This window comes from Astatotilapia calliptera, chromosome 16 (genome assembly GCF_964374335.1).
Source record: "Astatotilapia calliptera chromosome 16, fAstCal68.1, whole genome shotgun sequence".
Classification (NCBI taxonomy): Eukaryota; Metazoa; Chordata; class Actinopteri; order Cichliformes; family Cichlidae; genus Astatotilapia; species Astatotilapia calliptera.
In genome coordinates, this window is record NC_137437.1 from 3,843,898 (window position 1) to 3,857,408 (window position 13,511).

Genomic DNA, 13,511 nt, shown 5'->3' on the forward strand with positions numbered 1-13,511 from the left:
CTTCTGACTATGCTGTCTGTGTTCAGCGCTCAGTGGATCTGCGCTCGACAGTGCAGCTTAGGCGGAGTAGTCGAACACAGATTCACTGACCGCAGGGCAAGCTAGCGAGACAGAAGTTAAGCTCTCCTTGCAACATGGCAAATTGAACCTCCCCCACCCTCATTCAGATCTGGCGTTTGGAATTATTTTGGTTTTCATGTGATGTATGACCCTGAAGGTAAGCGAGTCATGGACTAAAGTAAAACAGTATGTTGGATGTGCCATGCAATGCTCAATTACATTGGTGGGAACTAGTGTGTTAGCGCAGTTAGCTCGTTAACGTGTTGGCCATCCAGCCCCACGCACGGGGCGATCGGCGGTAGCTCGTTAACGGAGATTTGCCGTGTTGTGGTGTTAACGTCATTTCAACGAGATTAACGCTGACAGCACTAGTGGGAACACAACGAATATGACTGCACATTTACGCCGACATCATCCGAGTGCAAAGACAAGTGGAAGCAGACAAAAACAACAAGCACGCATGCTACAAACTTTACCCGAGTCATTTAGACAGCCGTTAGCACAGGATTCTCCTTATGGGGACCTGATATGTTTAATATGCTGCTGAGAATATAGCCCAGAAGAAGCGTATAGTATAGCTTTTATTTTGGAAAGAGCCATTTCTCTGTAATAAACTCTCTTTTCCAAAGATGAGTGATTTCTCGATCAGATAGATTTATCTTTTTATTACTTTGTTGTTTCAGCAACATTTGTCACATGCATAGTTATACAAGTATAAGACACAGTGAAATGTAGCCTGACACGCTCCTCGACATGTGCAAAAATGGGGGGGGGGGGTAGAGGAAGAACATTATATGTATATAGTATATACATTGGGTGAATGTGCAGTAGTAGCAGCAGGCAGGTGAATTCTGTACATTAATAAGAATAGACATCTGACTATCTTACAGAATAGACAATATAAACATATTTAAAATTAAAGGAATTTGAAATGTACATTGTGCCTGGGTTTAGAGTGTCTGGAAGAGTCCTGTCTCAGTCAATTAGAGATGATGTGAGAGGGCGGGTGTGTGTGTGTTTAGGGCCCGGATGCTTGGGGATAGAAGCTCCTCTTGAGTTTAGTTTTCACGGTTACACTGGCCTGAAAGCTGTCTTTTATCACTGTAAATACAATGGAAGCATTATAAAAGTAAAACACAGGCGTAAAATTCAAAGTATCCAATGCTTACATGGACTATTTCATTTCAGGACTGTTACAGACTGTTGAAAGCAGTTTTCAATCAAATTTCGGCTGAGTGTTGGAAACTCAGTGAGTTGAGTCGAAAGATGTTTTGAGTCCCATTTTACCTCCCAAGATGATTCTTTGCTAATAAGATGCAGCAGATTGTTTCAAATTTTCAAATTACCTTCTAAAAGACAAAGAACCTGACTTCACTGAAGCCAGCTGGTACCTGCAGCTTTAAGCCATTCCTCAAATCACTCACAACAATCACTGCTGAACGGTATATTCACTCAGACACTCACTGACTCTCCTCATTGACTAACTGCTGCTTGACAACCGGGAGGGCTCCTGGGGGAAAATCTTCTCATTGCCATGGCTACAGGGACCGGGTATGACGGCGACAGCATTAATTATTTTAGCATCGGGAGCGACAGAGGCTGACGCCCGGTGGGACAGCAATGGAGGACCAATAGTAATTAACCACTGCCTGCTCTCACGTGTCACTTCCTGTGCTCGGGGTGTGCACGCAGGAGGTCGTGATGTTCTCCTGTAATTACTGCATGTTCAGTTTCTCCTCTTTGCTCTCATTAGTTTGATTAAAATGATCAGCGATGAAAATGACTGAGAAGGTGTAGATGCCAACTTTCCAAGCATAAATGACTTTATTTCAGAACATTTAAATGATTTTCTTCACCCTTTTTTAAAATTTGTTTTGATGTGGTGCTGTAAACATTCAGTCTGTTTGCACCTGCAGTTTTGGGCTTGAGGATGATTTCAAATCACTCATGGATAATTTTATGATGCCGTTGTTGCAGAAAGAATGAGCGAGCTGGCTGCACATTATGCTTCCATGGTCATTACTGGTTTTGTGTGTGTGTGTGTGGTACTACAAAGAGGGACTGGTGTGCAATTCCCCTCTTCTTTCAAATATTCTCCCAACCAAAGCCATGCAAATTGTTCTTTATTAGTTGCAGGTCACATGTCACCCTTTCTAAATAAATATGAACAACAAATACATTGAAAGGTAATGCAAACATGAGGGTTTTTTTTAATATAATGAATGAAACGCTTCCAGTACTCAGAAGGTGAGTCACAAACACTTTCACACTAAGCATATCGACAATATATCCACCCCCACATGCACTCATTTTCCTATGATTAGGGTCTGGGCAACCGTGGGCTGGAGGATATCCCTGCTGTCAGAGGTTTTAAAGGCAGGGTAAGACCTGAAAAGACTGCCATTCTATTGCAGGGCTAACATGGGCAACTAATCACACCTATAGCCAATTTCAAATCATCAGCTAACCTAACATACTTGTCTTTGGACTATGGGAGAAATCTGGAGATCCCATGCAGGCACAAGGAGACAATACAAACTCCAGCAGAAAGGCACCAGTCAGCCTGTGGATTCAAACCTATGAGGCGACAGTGCTAACCGTCACACTGCAATACATCAAGCGACCATGTATTTTTTACATTTTATAATATGTGCACCACATTATCCACTTGTAGTGACTTCAATTACAGTATTTTCCGCACTATAAGGCGTCCTTAAAATCCTTTAATTTTCTCAAAAATCAACAGTGCACCTTATAATCCGGTGCGCCTTATGTATGAATTCTGGTTGTACTTACTGACCTCAAACCGATTTTATGTGGTACACGGTGCTCAGAAATCTGTCAAAAAATGTTTTAGTTCGACTTTGGTACGTCTCATAGTAATCTGGGTCCAAAACTCCGTCCGCTTCAGGTCCCAAAGTCTAATGAACACTGCAACATCACTGAGACTTAAATACCATCTAAATTCTTTCATCTGTAATTAAATGATCAGTGTTGCTGCTTTATGAGGTGTAACAAATAAGTTTAACATCCAGGCATCCATGAAAACAGAATTTATTAAATTGAAAAGAGTTAGAAGTTAGCAGGAAGTTAGCTGGCTAGCTTCCACCTAAGCATGATATAGCATGTTCTGAGAGATTTGTGAAAAAATGAAAACATACAGCTCTGCTATCACTTCCAACATAAATGAAGACAGAAAACTAAACAGCAGTGATGTTTGTAGGGTTACTGAAGTTGGGCTAGCTGCTATATAATGATGTGCTACGTGATTGCTAGCGACACAGCTATGTTAGCGTAACATAAACACAGTGAAGCTGGAGGATGAACGTTAACTTTTTTTCCACTCGATAAAAGTTAACGTGAGAGTACCTGATGGTTAGGGACAAATGCAATCGCATGGCAGGAGTCATTAATATACTGCAACAACATGGGAATAGAGCAGCTGCGAGAGAATTCAACATTAATGAATCAATGGTACGGAAGTGGAGGAAGCAAGATGAATGAGTTGAGTAAAGTTTGACTTATCTGACTGTTTTGTTTTACTTAATGCGCCTTATAATCCGGTGCACCTTAGGGTCTGAAAAATATGGTATTTAACTGCTCACAGAAATGTATTGAAGGAAAGATTTTGGTGTGGTTTAATACATAGATGAGGGACAGAATGGGTTATTTAAAACTGACCCACTGGAGGGACTCACCTGCAGTCCAGTCTCTTCAGGGCTTTGCAAGCCCACCATCAACTCCGACCACCATCTGTGCCGGTTACACTGAAAAAAAAGTTGCCTTCGAACAAAATTCAGCCAGTGAAAACAACTAATACTGTAAATATAGGATAGGAAGGTGGACAAGATTTAAACATCATGTCTCCAATAATACCAGCAGATGTTTCTCGTGTGTCTGATTGATATACAGGACAAAAGTCTGGCTTAGCATAAAGACTAGAAACAGCATTTTTAGCTTTTTAACTTCACCCATGGGCAGGATTCAAAGATCTGGTGCAGCTGTTGAACCCTTTAGAAATGTCTGACACAGTCAGCGAGTGCACCATTAAGTTTTGATGATGGGTTATGAGTCATTCTGCAATCACAATGTGTGTGCATAATGGGTCCAAGTGTGTGCGAGTTGCTATTGCATTTTAAATGCATTTTAAATGAAGTCACAGTATATTTGAAGATGTGATACGGTGTGATGACGGCGGTGTTAAAACCTTTTTGTGCCAAGCAGAAGATTTTTTTTTTTTTGCTTTAAAACGATGAGATCATTCTTCCAATGGAGAACTCTTGCTCTGCTTTGGCATGTTTTATTCAGAGATGACATCATGTTACCGGAAGACTTTGCTTCCCTCTTCACTGAAGGTCATGTCAAGCAGAAACCAGCCTGAAATCAAAGTATGTGTGGTTGTATTTAAAAAACACACACACGCACAAACACACACAATTTTGTTTCAAATGCTCTAAAATAATTTTTTCTACTTTTGTGTTTCTGCTGCTTTTCTCCAAACTTCTGTGAACCACAAACCTTATCGCACATACTGTATCCACCCACTCACATACTGTACAGACACACGCACCTACACACACACACAGTTGAGCTTCCCACATGGATAGACTTGAACACACATGCCTATTTGCCCCTCTGAAACTCTTCGCTGTGCAGTCTGAAAGCTCCCAAACTGCTTCCCGCCTCCTCACCTCCTGTCTGTACTCCATCTCCATCTATCCTTCCATCCTCTCATCCGTCTTTCGGTTCATATCTCATGTATCGTCCTCCTCTCTTACTAATTCCTCTGCTGTTTGAGGTCCTGGCACGGACGTCTCTCTTGGGAATAAAAAAATATAGAAACCACTGATTGCAGCACACGGTGTATCAGTATCGAGGTAAAGGAAGACAGATGATTGATGATCTCCCCTTAAATTTTAGACCGTAGTAGACCCAGTGAGCATTAATGAGTGGTCTTCTTAAATGTAATAAAGTTTGGTGGCTCCTCTGTACCTGCTTCAAAACAACAGATGCATCCAACCATTTGCCGCATATTACCTCATACTGTGTCAGATAGCTAAATCTCATTTATCCAGCAATTGTAAAAAACAACAAAAACCCACTTGCACTAAAGCACTTTGTTGGCGCATTGTTGTAGAGGTGGTAAAAAGCAGCATAATGGACCAAAAAGGGGGGGCTATTTAAAAGTAATGAGCCTTGTGGGTGGTTTTTATACCAGGCATTTAAACTGCTGATTTTATTACATATATTTATTTCTATGTTTTCAGCTTAACGCTATATTGGCTCTTGCATTTTCTGCAAAACAAGAAAACAATATATTATTGATATTGTAATTTCAAGAAACGCAAGAAGAAAAATCTAACATATGGAATCTTTATTGATTTGTACTGACAGTTACGATACCTGCACCATCCTTTGTAGCAGTACTCAAAGCCAACAGTTCATCTCCTCTGAACTGTTCGCCAACACTGCCGTGTTTAGATGAGGACACCAGACAGACTCTACAGATTTCTTATCTCCTCTGTGCCATCTGTAATTCATTTGAATAAATGCCACAGGTAGTTAGCTTTTATTTTGGTATCTTTGCCTGAATATCTGCTACAGCTCTAAGAAAGACACTATCAGGATATAAAACCATCTGCTTCTCAGATGCATATGAACACATTGTATTTTCTCAATGCAGGCTTGGCAACATTAGTTGCTTTTCTTGTATAATGACTAATATTTAGGAATTGAATAAATCAGCAAAAATGATTAAAACAAGAAAAAAAAAGAAAAACAACTAATATGTCTTTGACTTGTAGAAACGATTACATAGCAGGTTTTAAAATTAGGTACATAAAATCGCACAAGAACAACAAAATATGACATATTGCAATACTTCCCATGTATTAATCAATAATTTCTTGTGTATTAAAAATAATAAATATTCAATATTTATTATTTAAGTATTAATTAAATCATGTTCTCACTCATTTAAGGTTGTATTTACTTGATTTTAAAATTATTTTATCTTGTCCTAAAACATAACTGCTGCCACCATGACTGTACTAATGAGGTACAGCAGAAAACTCCACATAAATGAAGTAATGACCTCAGTGTATTGTGAATAAAGGAAAGAAAATCTGAAGCTGGAGAAAAAGAAATCTCAAACTTGAAATTTTTATTTACCCATTTGGCTCGTTGCTCTCTCCTTCAAACCCTCACAACCCTGCTTATGTCAGAGCTCTGACGGTATAAGAGCCTGACGTGAAACACAACTATTGTTGTAGCTTGAAGCTGTTCTGTGTTAAGAATTAAAAACATTTGCTCCTATATTCTACAGTAAATGTAATTATATTTGAGCCATAAGCTGGCAGAACGTTCATCAGCCCAGGGGTGAAGTGCAGCTTTTCGTAGCAAAACATTAATCTAATAGGTATCTGTGTGTGTGTGTGTGTGTGTGTGTGTGTGTGTGTGTGTGTGTGTGTGTGTGTGTGTGTGTGTGTGTGTGTGTGTGTTAAGATGGACCACAGGCTATAAAATCTGTCTTGTTAGAAGGATAGCTGGAGGTTAAAGAAGAATCTGAAACAGAAGACGGAAAGCTCTTTAATTCCATATGAGCGAGGCCGCAGTGGTATTATTTTTTTATATTTTTTTCTTTTGCTGTTGTCCCTTAGGACATCACCATTGAAATCTGTTTCTGTGTGTGTGTGTGTGTGTGTGTGTGTGTGTGTGTGTGTGTGTGTGTGTGTGTGTGTGTGTGTGTGTGTGTGTGTGTGTGTGTGTGTGCAGCCACCTGCTGAGCAGTGCATAGAAACTAGACTGGGATTTTGGCGTCAATACTTCAGGGTCTGTCTGATAAGCCTGGCCTAGGGGAAGAAACTAAACCAAAATAACAACCCAGAGACAGAGAGAGAGAAAAAAACATGTCAAGGGACAAAGATGACAAGACAGCACAACAGCACAGAGTATAGCTAATTCCCAAAGTGCTTGGAGAATGTTCCTTTTTTTCCAAATTAAGACAAAATTTCACTTTGCCTTTAAATAAAAATGATCCACTAATATGGATTACCATGAATAACCACGCTAACAGCCTGTTCTCTGGTTTGTTTGGGTCCGCTGTTGTTTCAAAGTATGGGGATTTAAAGTAGTGTGATCTTTATTGGACGTCTGTTAACCACACGAACAGCTAAATAACAGACTCTGGATGACAGGAATCTTCTTATGTGACTGTTGATATTGTTGCTGTTTGTTTCCGAGGGTATCTTTCTGGGGGCCTACCAAACGACCAACAGACCACAGTGTGATACACGCTGATAAACTAGATCTATAATCATAAAACTGATGATGTGTTTAAGAACAAATTTTATGATTCTTCAGTAAGCATTCAGAATTTAACTGAAATGATTAAAGAAATAACAGCTCTGCATTTATGTTGAAGACCTCAGTGTATTGTGAAGTTAGCGCACTAACCAGCTAGCTCCATTATATTTGTCTCTGATGAATCCACTGATGTAACAAATGGAAAAGTGAATTTAATTCAATTCTATTCTATTCATATAGAGATAAATCACACCAACACCTGCCTCAACCAATGATTTGCAAATTTGCAAACAGGCTCAATGCTACACCCCTTCCCCACACGCTGCTCACAGCATCCCCTCCCAAACCCAACCAACACCAGGGAAAACCAAGTTGTTGTAACTTACCCAGCGCACCATCATGCAGGTTGATTGTTTAAGGATTTTTTTCTTTGTTGTAGCAATGTCAGTTCAAAACAACAGGACAGGCATCAAGGAGGAACAACAGTGATCTCCTTTAGAGAAAGATATCAAAGATCCAAAGGGAAACGGTCAAAAGAAATCAAAGAGCTTTTTTCATTTAAATCTGGTCCGTCTCTCCTTCAAGGTCATCTTCTCGTGCGCCTGCGAGCCACTTTAAGAGTGGCTGCTGTATTTAAAAAGCTCTGTGGAAGAACACTTGATTAACTGAGAAGCACTTTTTAAAGAAGGAACTTTGAGTACTAAAACAAAAAAAGTTTCAGTTGACTAAATATGTTAATTCATAGTTATTCATAGCATGTGGTTTTATATCTTCTCTGCCAAGGTCTGCCAGCTCGACATTATCAAATCAAAATCAAATCAATTTATTTATATAGCACTTTTCACAGGATAAAAACCACAAAGTGCTTCACAGTAATATAAAACAGAAATACATAAAATACATTAATAATCAAACATACAGCACAAATCTAATTAAAAGCCAACCTAAATAAATGAGTCTTAAGCTGCTTTTTAAAAGAATAAATACAATCAAGGCAACGTAATGCTGGAGGGAGAGCATTCCTCAACCTGGGGGCCACCGCTCTAAAAGATCTATCACCTCTGGTCTTAAAACGAGTTTGTGGGACTACCAACAGCCTTTGATTAGATGATCTCAGGCTGCGAAGGGAGCGTGGGGTTCTAAAAGATCAGAAATGTAGGCAGGGGCATCACAATTCAAAGCTTTAAAAGTCAGTACCAAGATTTTAAAATGGTGTAATGTGCTCTCTTTTTCGTGTCTTAAGCCTTGCAGCAGCATTCTGGACTAACTGGAGACGGTCAAGATTCCTTTTGCTCAAACAAAGAAAAAGGCTGTTACAATAATCTAAGCAAGATGAAGTTACACTAAATTATTAGCCTATTTCTCCATACCCACACAATACTAAACCTGAACTGAATTTTCTGCCTTTTCTTTTTCCTTATTAATAAGGAAAAAGAAAAGGCAGAATAACCATTTCTAACTCAGATTTAGACAGCAAAGTTCACAGTTTGGAGATGTTTCTTAGCTGAAAAAGGCATTTCCTAATCAACTGGTGAGAGTGTTGTTCTATGGACATGGCAGAATCAAACATCACACCAAGGTACCTGAGGCTCCGTGAACAAATGAGCCAAGAGAACCAAGATGCTGTTTGATTAGAGATATCTGGTTGTCGCGGGCAATAATTAATGTTTCTGACTTCTCAGAGTTCAACTGTAAGTAGTTGTCACCAAGCCACTGTTCAATGGAAGCTAAACATTTAATTAAAGATTATTATTATTTTAGGCTTACAAAATAAGTGTCACCATTACGCATGTAATGAGCATCTTTATTGTGTCGAATTATGTATTCATTCATTTTTGTGTCTCTACAAGCTGTGAAGCAGGTCATGGAAGGCATTTTAATGCTATACATACATATATTTCTAATTTAGCATATATAATGCAGCGAAATAACATTCCCTAAAATTTAGTTCAAAAATCTCTAGTGCGTGTACTCTGTCATTTAACGGAGAGAGAAAGAGGAAGAGTAAAAAATTTTTAAAAATGTAAGTGAACAGACAAAAACACTTTAATCCGTGGAGTTATTCATATTTTCTACCCTGAGTTTAATTTACTTCAGAACTATGGAAGACCTGAAGATGGAGCGGCGTTGTGTGTGTGTGTGTGTGTATGTGTGTGTGTGTGTGTGAAGGAGGGGTGATACTGAATAATTCAAGTGTTCTGTCCAAATTCTTTGGTGAAGCCAGGCAGAACGAGGACAACATGCAGTGTCTGTCCCCCCCCCCTCTCTCTCTCTCTCTCTCTGTGTGTGTGTGTGTGTGTGTGTGTGTGTGTGTGTGTGTGTGTGTGGGAAGGGGCAATAGGGAAGGTCAGTGATGTTGGGGGGCTGGGGTTGGAGGGGATTTAAATGGGATTTCAGCTTTAAAAAAGGTTCAGCAGAGACACAGCGCTGAAACTGGGTCAAGGAAATGGGTGAAGGTGAGTGTATCCACCAACAAAACACACACCTACACACACAGGATGTCTGCAGGAAGCCCCCAGTGATGGAGAGATCACTTCAAAAGTGATTGCTCTTCATTTATTTAAAAATGTATTTTGGGATCTTGGTTGTTTTGTTTTTTGGGGGGGGAGGGGCTGAAAAAAAGAACATTAAATAAACTACCAGAATTTACATTAATAGGACTAAACAACCCTCAGTGCTATTTTTAAAGCGTTTCTGTGCCTCTCCTCTGTAAGTAACAAACCAGTGATCAAGCTTTTTCCCTGTTACCCAGTCGACAGTATCCATGGATGCAGTTATAAATGTCTGTGAGGGTTTTTTTTTTGTGTGTGTGCTTGTGTTTGCTTTGTGGTTTCAAAATAAATTGGACAAGCTTGTGTTAAGATCTGCACGAAACAAATTCTGTTTACCTGTGTCCTGTACAAAATGTACCACGCAGATATGAAGACAGAGATCAGGGCTGAGAGAACACAGAAGACCAGAAGAAAATGCAATGGTTTGACATTATTGGAGCCAAAAGAGACCACCAGCGTAAAGTCTCTTTTACTGCAGGTTCAAATTGTCACATGATTTCTGATGATAGCAGCAATTTGACTGATTCATCAGTGCAGCAGAACGGGGTTTACTGTTTGACTGGTTAACACATACAATTTATGAGTTGTGTTTAATCACAGTTTTTTCGCTCATCAAGTTGTCTGATAATGCAGACATAAAAATGTGTAAATGAGAACCACTGAATAACGAGCTGCTTTACAGTTTTTCTCAGTCGCTTTGGTGCATTTCTCACAACAGAATTAAACATTGCACAACAGTTAGTTCAACCACCACAACATGTAGTCGTTTTGGCACAACCCTGTGGCGGTTTCACGTTCACTGCGTCCAAAGGCAAATGCCTTTGGACATGAAGCAGTTGAGTGAGTACAAATATCTAAAGAATGGTCACGTTTGACTTCCTATTCATCACTATCTCCTTTCTTTCATCATGAATGTCACAATTATTCATACTTGTACCGGCTGAATAGTCATTGTCCTTACAACTAATAGTCTTCATTGCATTGCTTGTGTCAGTGCACTCAAAATTGCTGAACAGCTTGTCAAACGATTCATACACCCATTTTGAAAACCCTATTTTGGAGGAGTTCCCATGAAAATCTCCATAAACTACATGTCTCAGGTGAACCTTATCTCACACTAATGAAAATTGGTGTGTGTCACTCCTACTTGCAACCAATGAAAAGCCTCTCCTACCCAGTCACAGGTGAACCGCGGCACAGCATCCCCCACTCCACAAGTACATATATACTGCAATGTAAACCAACAGACAGGATTGGCATGAGGTGCATACTGAATCTACAAAACAGCAGAACATGGAACGTCAGCCTCGTGGAAGAGGAGTGAGGATCGGTGGAGGACGAGGACAAAACCGGGTGAGAAGAGGCCAACCACATAGACACGTTCCTGACGAAATCAGGGCAACACTTGTGGATCATGTGATAAACCATGGCCTCACAATGGCCGAGGCTGGTCGAAGGGTGCAGCCAAATGTTGGGAGAACTACTGTAAGTTCTATCATCCAGACATTTCGTCGGGAAAACAGGTGAGCACACCGTAATCTAGTTACAGTATGCAGCACAAACTAATTTGCTCTGCACTTTCATAGTCATACAGGAGACTTGCATTAGGACATGACCTTACAGATCCTTACACATAGACGTACTGTAACTGAAGCGCAGACTTGGCCCAGGTGTGGCATAGTGTGCTGTGGTACAATACAGTAATGCTGTAAAGAAAGGAGTTTTGAATGATAGTCCTGTGACAATCACTGTAAGCATGTTTGCGCTTACATGTGTGTGTTTTCCCATCTGCATCTCAAAAAGGACTGCCAGACAACCTAGAGGAGGTGGAAGAGGTCGACTTATGACTCCGCAGCAAGAGGAAAGAATTTGTGCAATGGTGGCTGCAAACAACGCTTTGAGACTGAGAGAAATACAAAGAACTGTCGTAAACGATGACACCATCTTCGGAAATATTCAGTCAATATCAATTTCCACCATAGACAGAGTCCTCAGACGGAATGAAATGTCCATGAAGCAATTGTACAGAGTGCCATTTGAACGGAACAGTGATCGAGTGAAGGAGCTCCGTCACCAGTATGTACAGGTAACACATGTTCGCATATGTACCTCTGTTCACTGTAACAGTTTAGGCCATGTACTCAACCTACATTTATGCATGTTACTGTAATCCTATGTACAATTCCAACTGTACAATCTGTTCTGCCAAATGCACCATTACAGACCTGTCTGATTCTCATCCTTTGTAAAGCATATCCTGGAGTTGGAGGCCAGGGAACCCCTGCACATGTTTGTATATCTTGACGAAGCGGGATTCAATCTCGCAAAAGGCAGACGGCGTGGACGGAATCACATTGGTGAAAGAGCCACCATTGATGTCCCAGGCCAACGAGGAGGGAATATTACAATGTGTGCCGCAATCTCAGAGAATGGTGTTCACACCCATATTCCTCGTATTGGTGCATACAATTCACAACACCTGTTGGCTTTTCTGGATGCTCTTCATAGGGACCTGATCCCACAAAATGGAAGGGATGATCCTGGTGACAATCGGACAATGTATGTAGTGGTTTGGGATAATGTAAGCTTCCATCACTCTGCTGTAGTCAGGCAGTGGTTTGCAGCACACGACAGGATGCTTATGGAGTTTCTTCCTCCTTACAGTCCATTCCTGAATCCAATTGAGGAGTTTTTCTCTTCCTGGAGGTGGAAGGTATATGACAGGCATCCACATACCCAAATGACCCTGCTAGCAGCTATGGATGCAGCTTGTGATGACATCACAGCAGAGTCCTGCAGAGGGTGGATTCGACACTCCAGAAGATACTTTCCCCGATGCATCGATAGAGCTGACATACGCTGTGATGTTGATGCAAATATGTGGGCAGACAGACGGGAGCGTCTAGATATCAATGATTGATATGCAGCAGTGTCTGTTTTTCAGTTTGTTTTTTTTGAGTCGTAACTACTGCAGTGAGGTTTACTGTCTAGGTGAGTTTGTTTGCTGTAAAATGTTTGATTTACTGTATTTCCCCAGTTTGCACAATGCTGTGAACAGTTTCAATTAAATATTATCAAGAGTGCATATGGAGTGTCTTGATTGTCCTTTACAATTTATGGTTTTCAACATGCCATGCATGCGGTCCGGACTTGACATGTCATTGGGAAGCACCTACAAAGACATCCGTCACAATGGGAACATGTTCAGACCATGTGATTTTGTGACCAAAGGTGCTGGTCTAATGACTTGTAATTGTGACAGCCCTGACACTTTGTTTGGTATCAGTACTTGCTTTTGATGAATGTATTGTCTGTTTTGCTCAAGGGATTTGTTGTTGATGCATTGACAACTTATTTTGGACACCTGACTTTTCTTTTTGATGGAGTGACTCACTTTTGCAAGTTATCCACCATGTTTTGCAGTTTGCACTAATTGTTTTGAGAAGTGCCTTAGTAGTGGTGGAGAGTTCAATTCTGTTGTGAGAAATGCACCAAAGCGACTGAGAAAAACTGTAAAACACAGTGACAGGCAGCTGGAATGTGAAGTGGAGAAGGAGCTGACATCAACAGAGGAACTTGACTGCGAGTCCCGCT

General features: G+C 40.4%; 1 long non-coding RNA gene across 1 annotated transcript; it reads left to right on the forward strand.

Moving 5' to 3' along the window:
* The first annotated feature begins 10,596 nt into the window (after positions 1-10,596).
* On the forward strand, positions 10,597-13,002 carry LOC113030533 (uncharacterized). The gene is made up of 2 exons (XR_013902457.1): positions 10,597-12,003; positions 12,169-13,002. It is a non-coding gene; the product is annotated as an uncharacterized LOC113030533 (long non-coding RNA).
* The last annotated feature ends 509 nt before the right edge of the window (positions 13,003-13,511 follow it).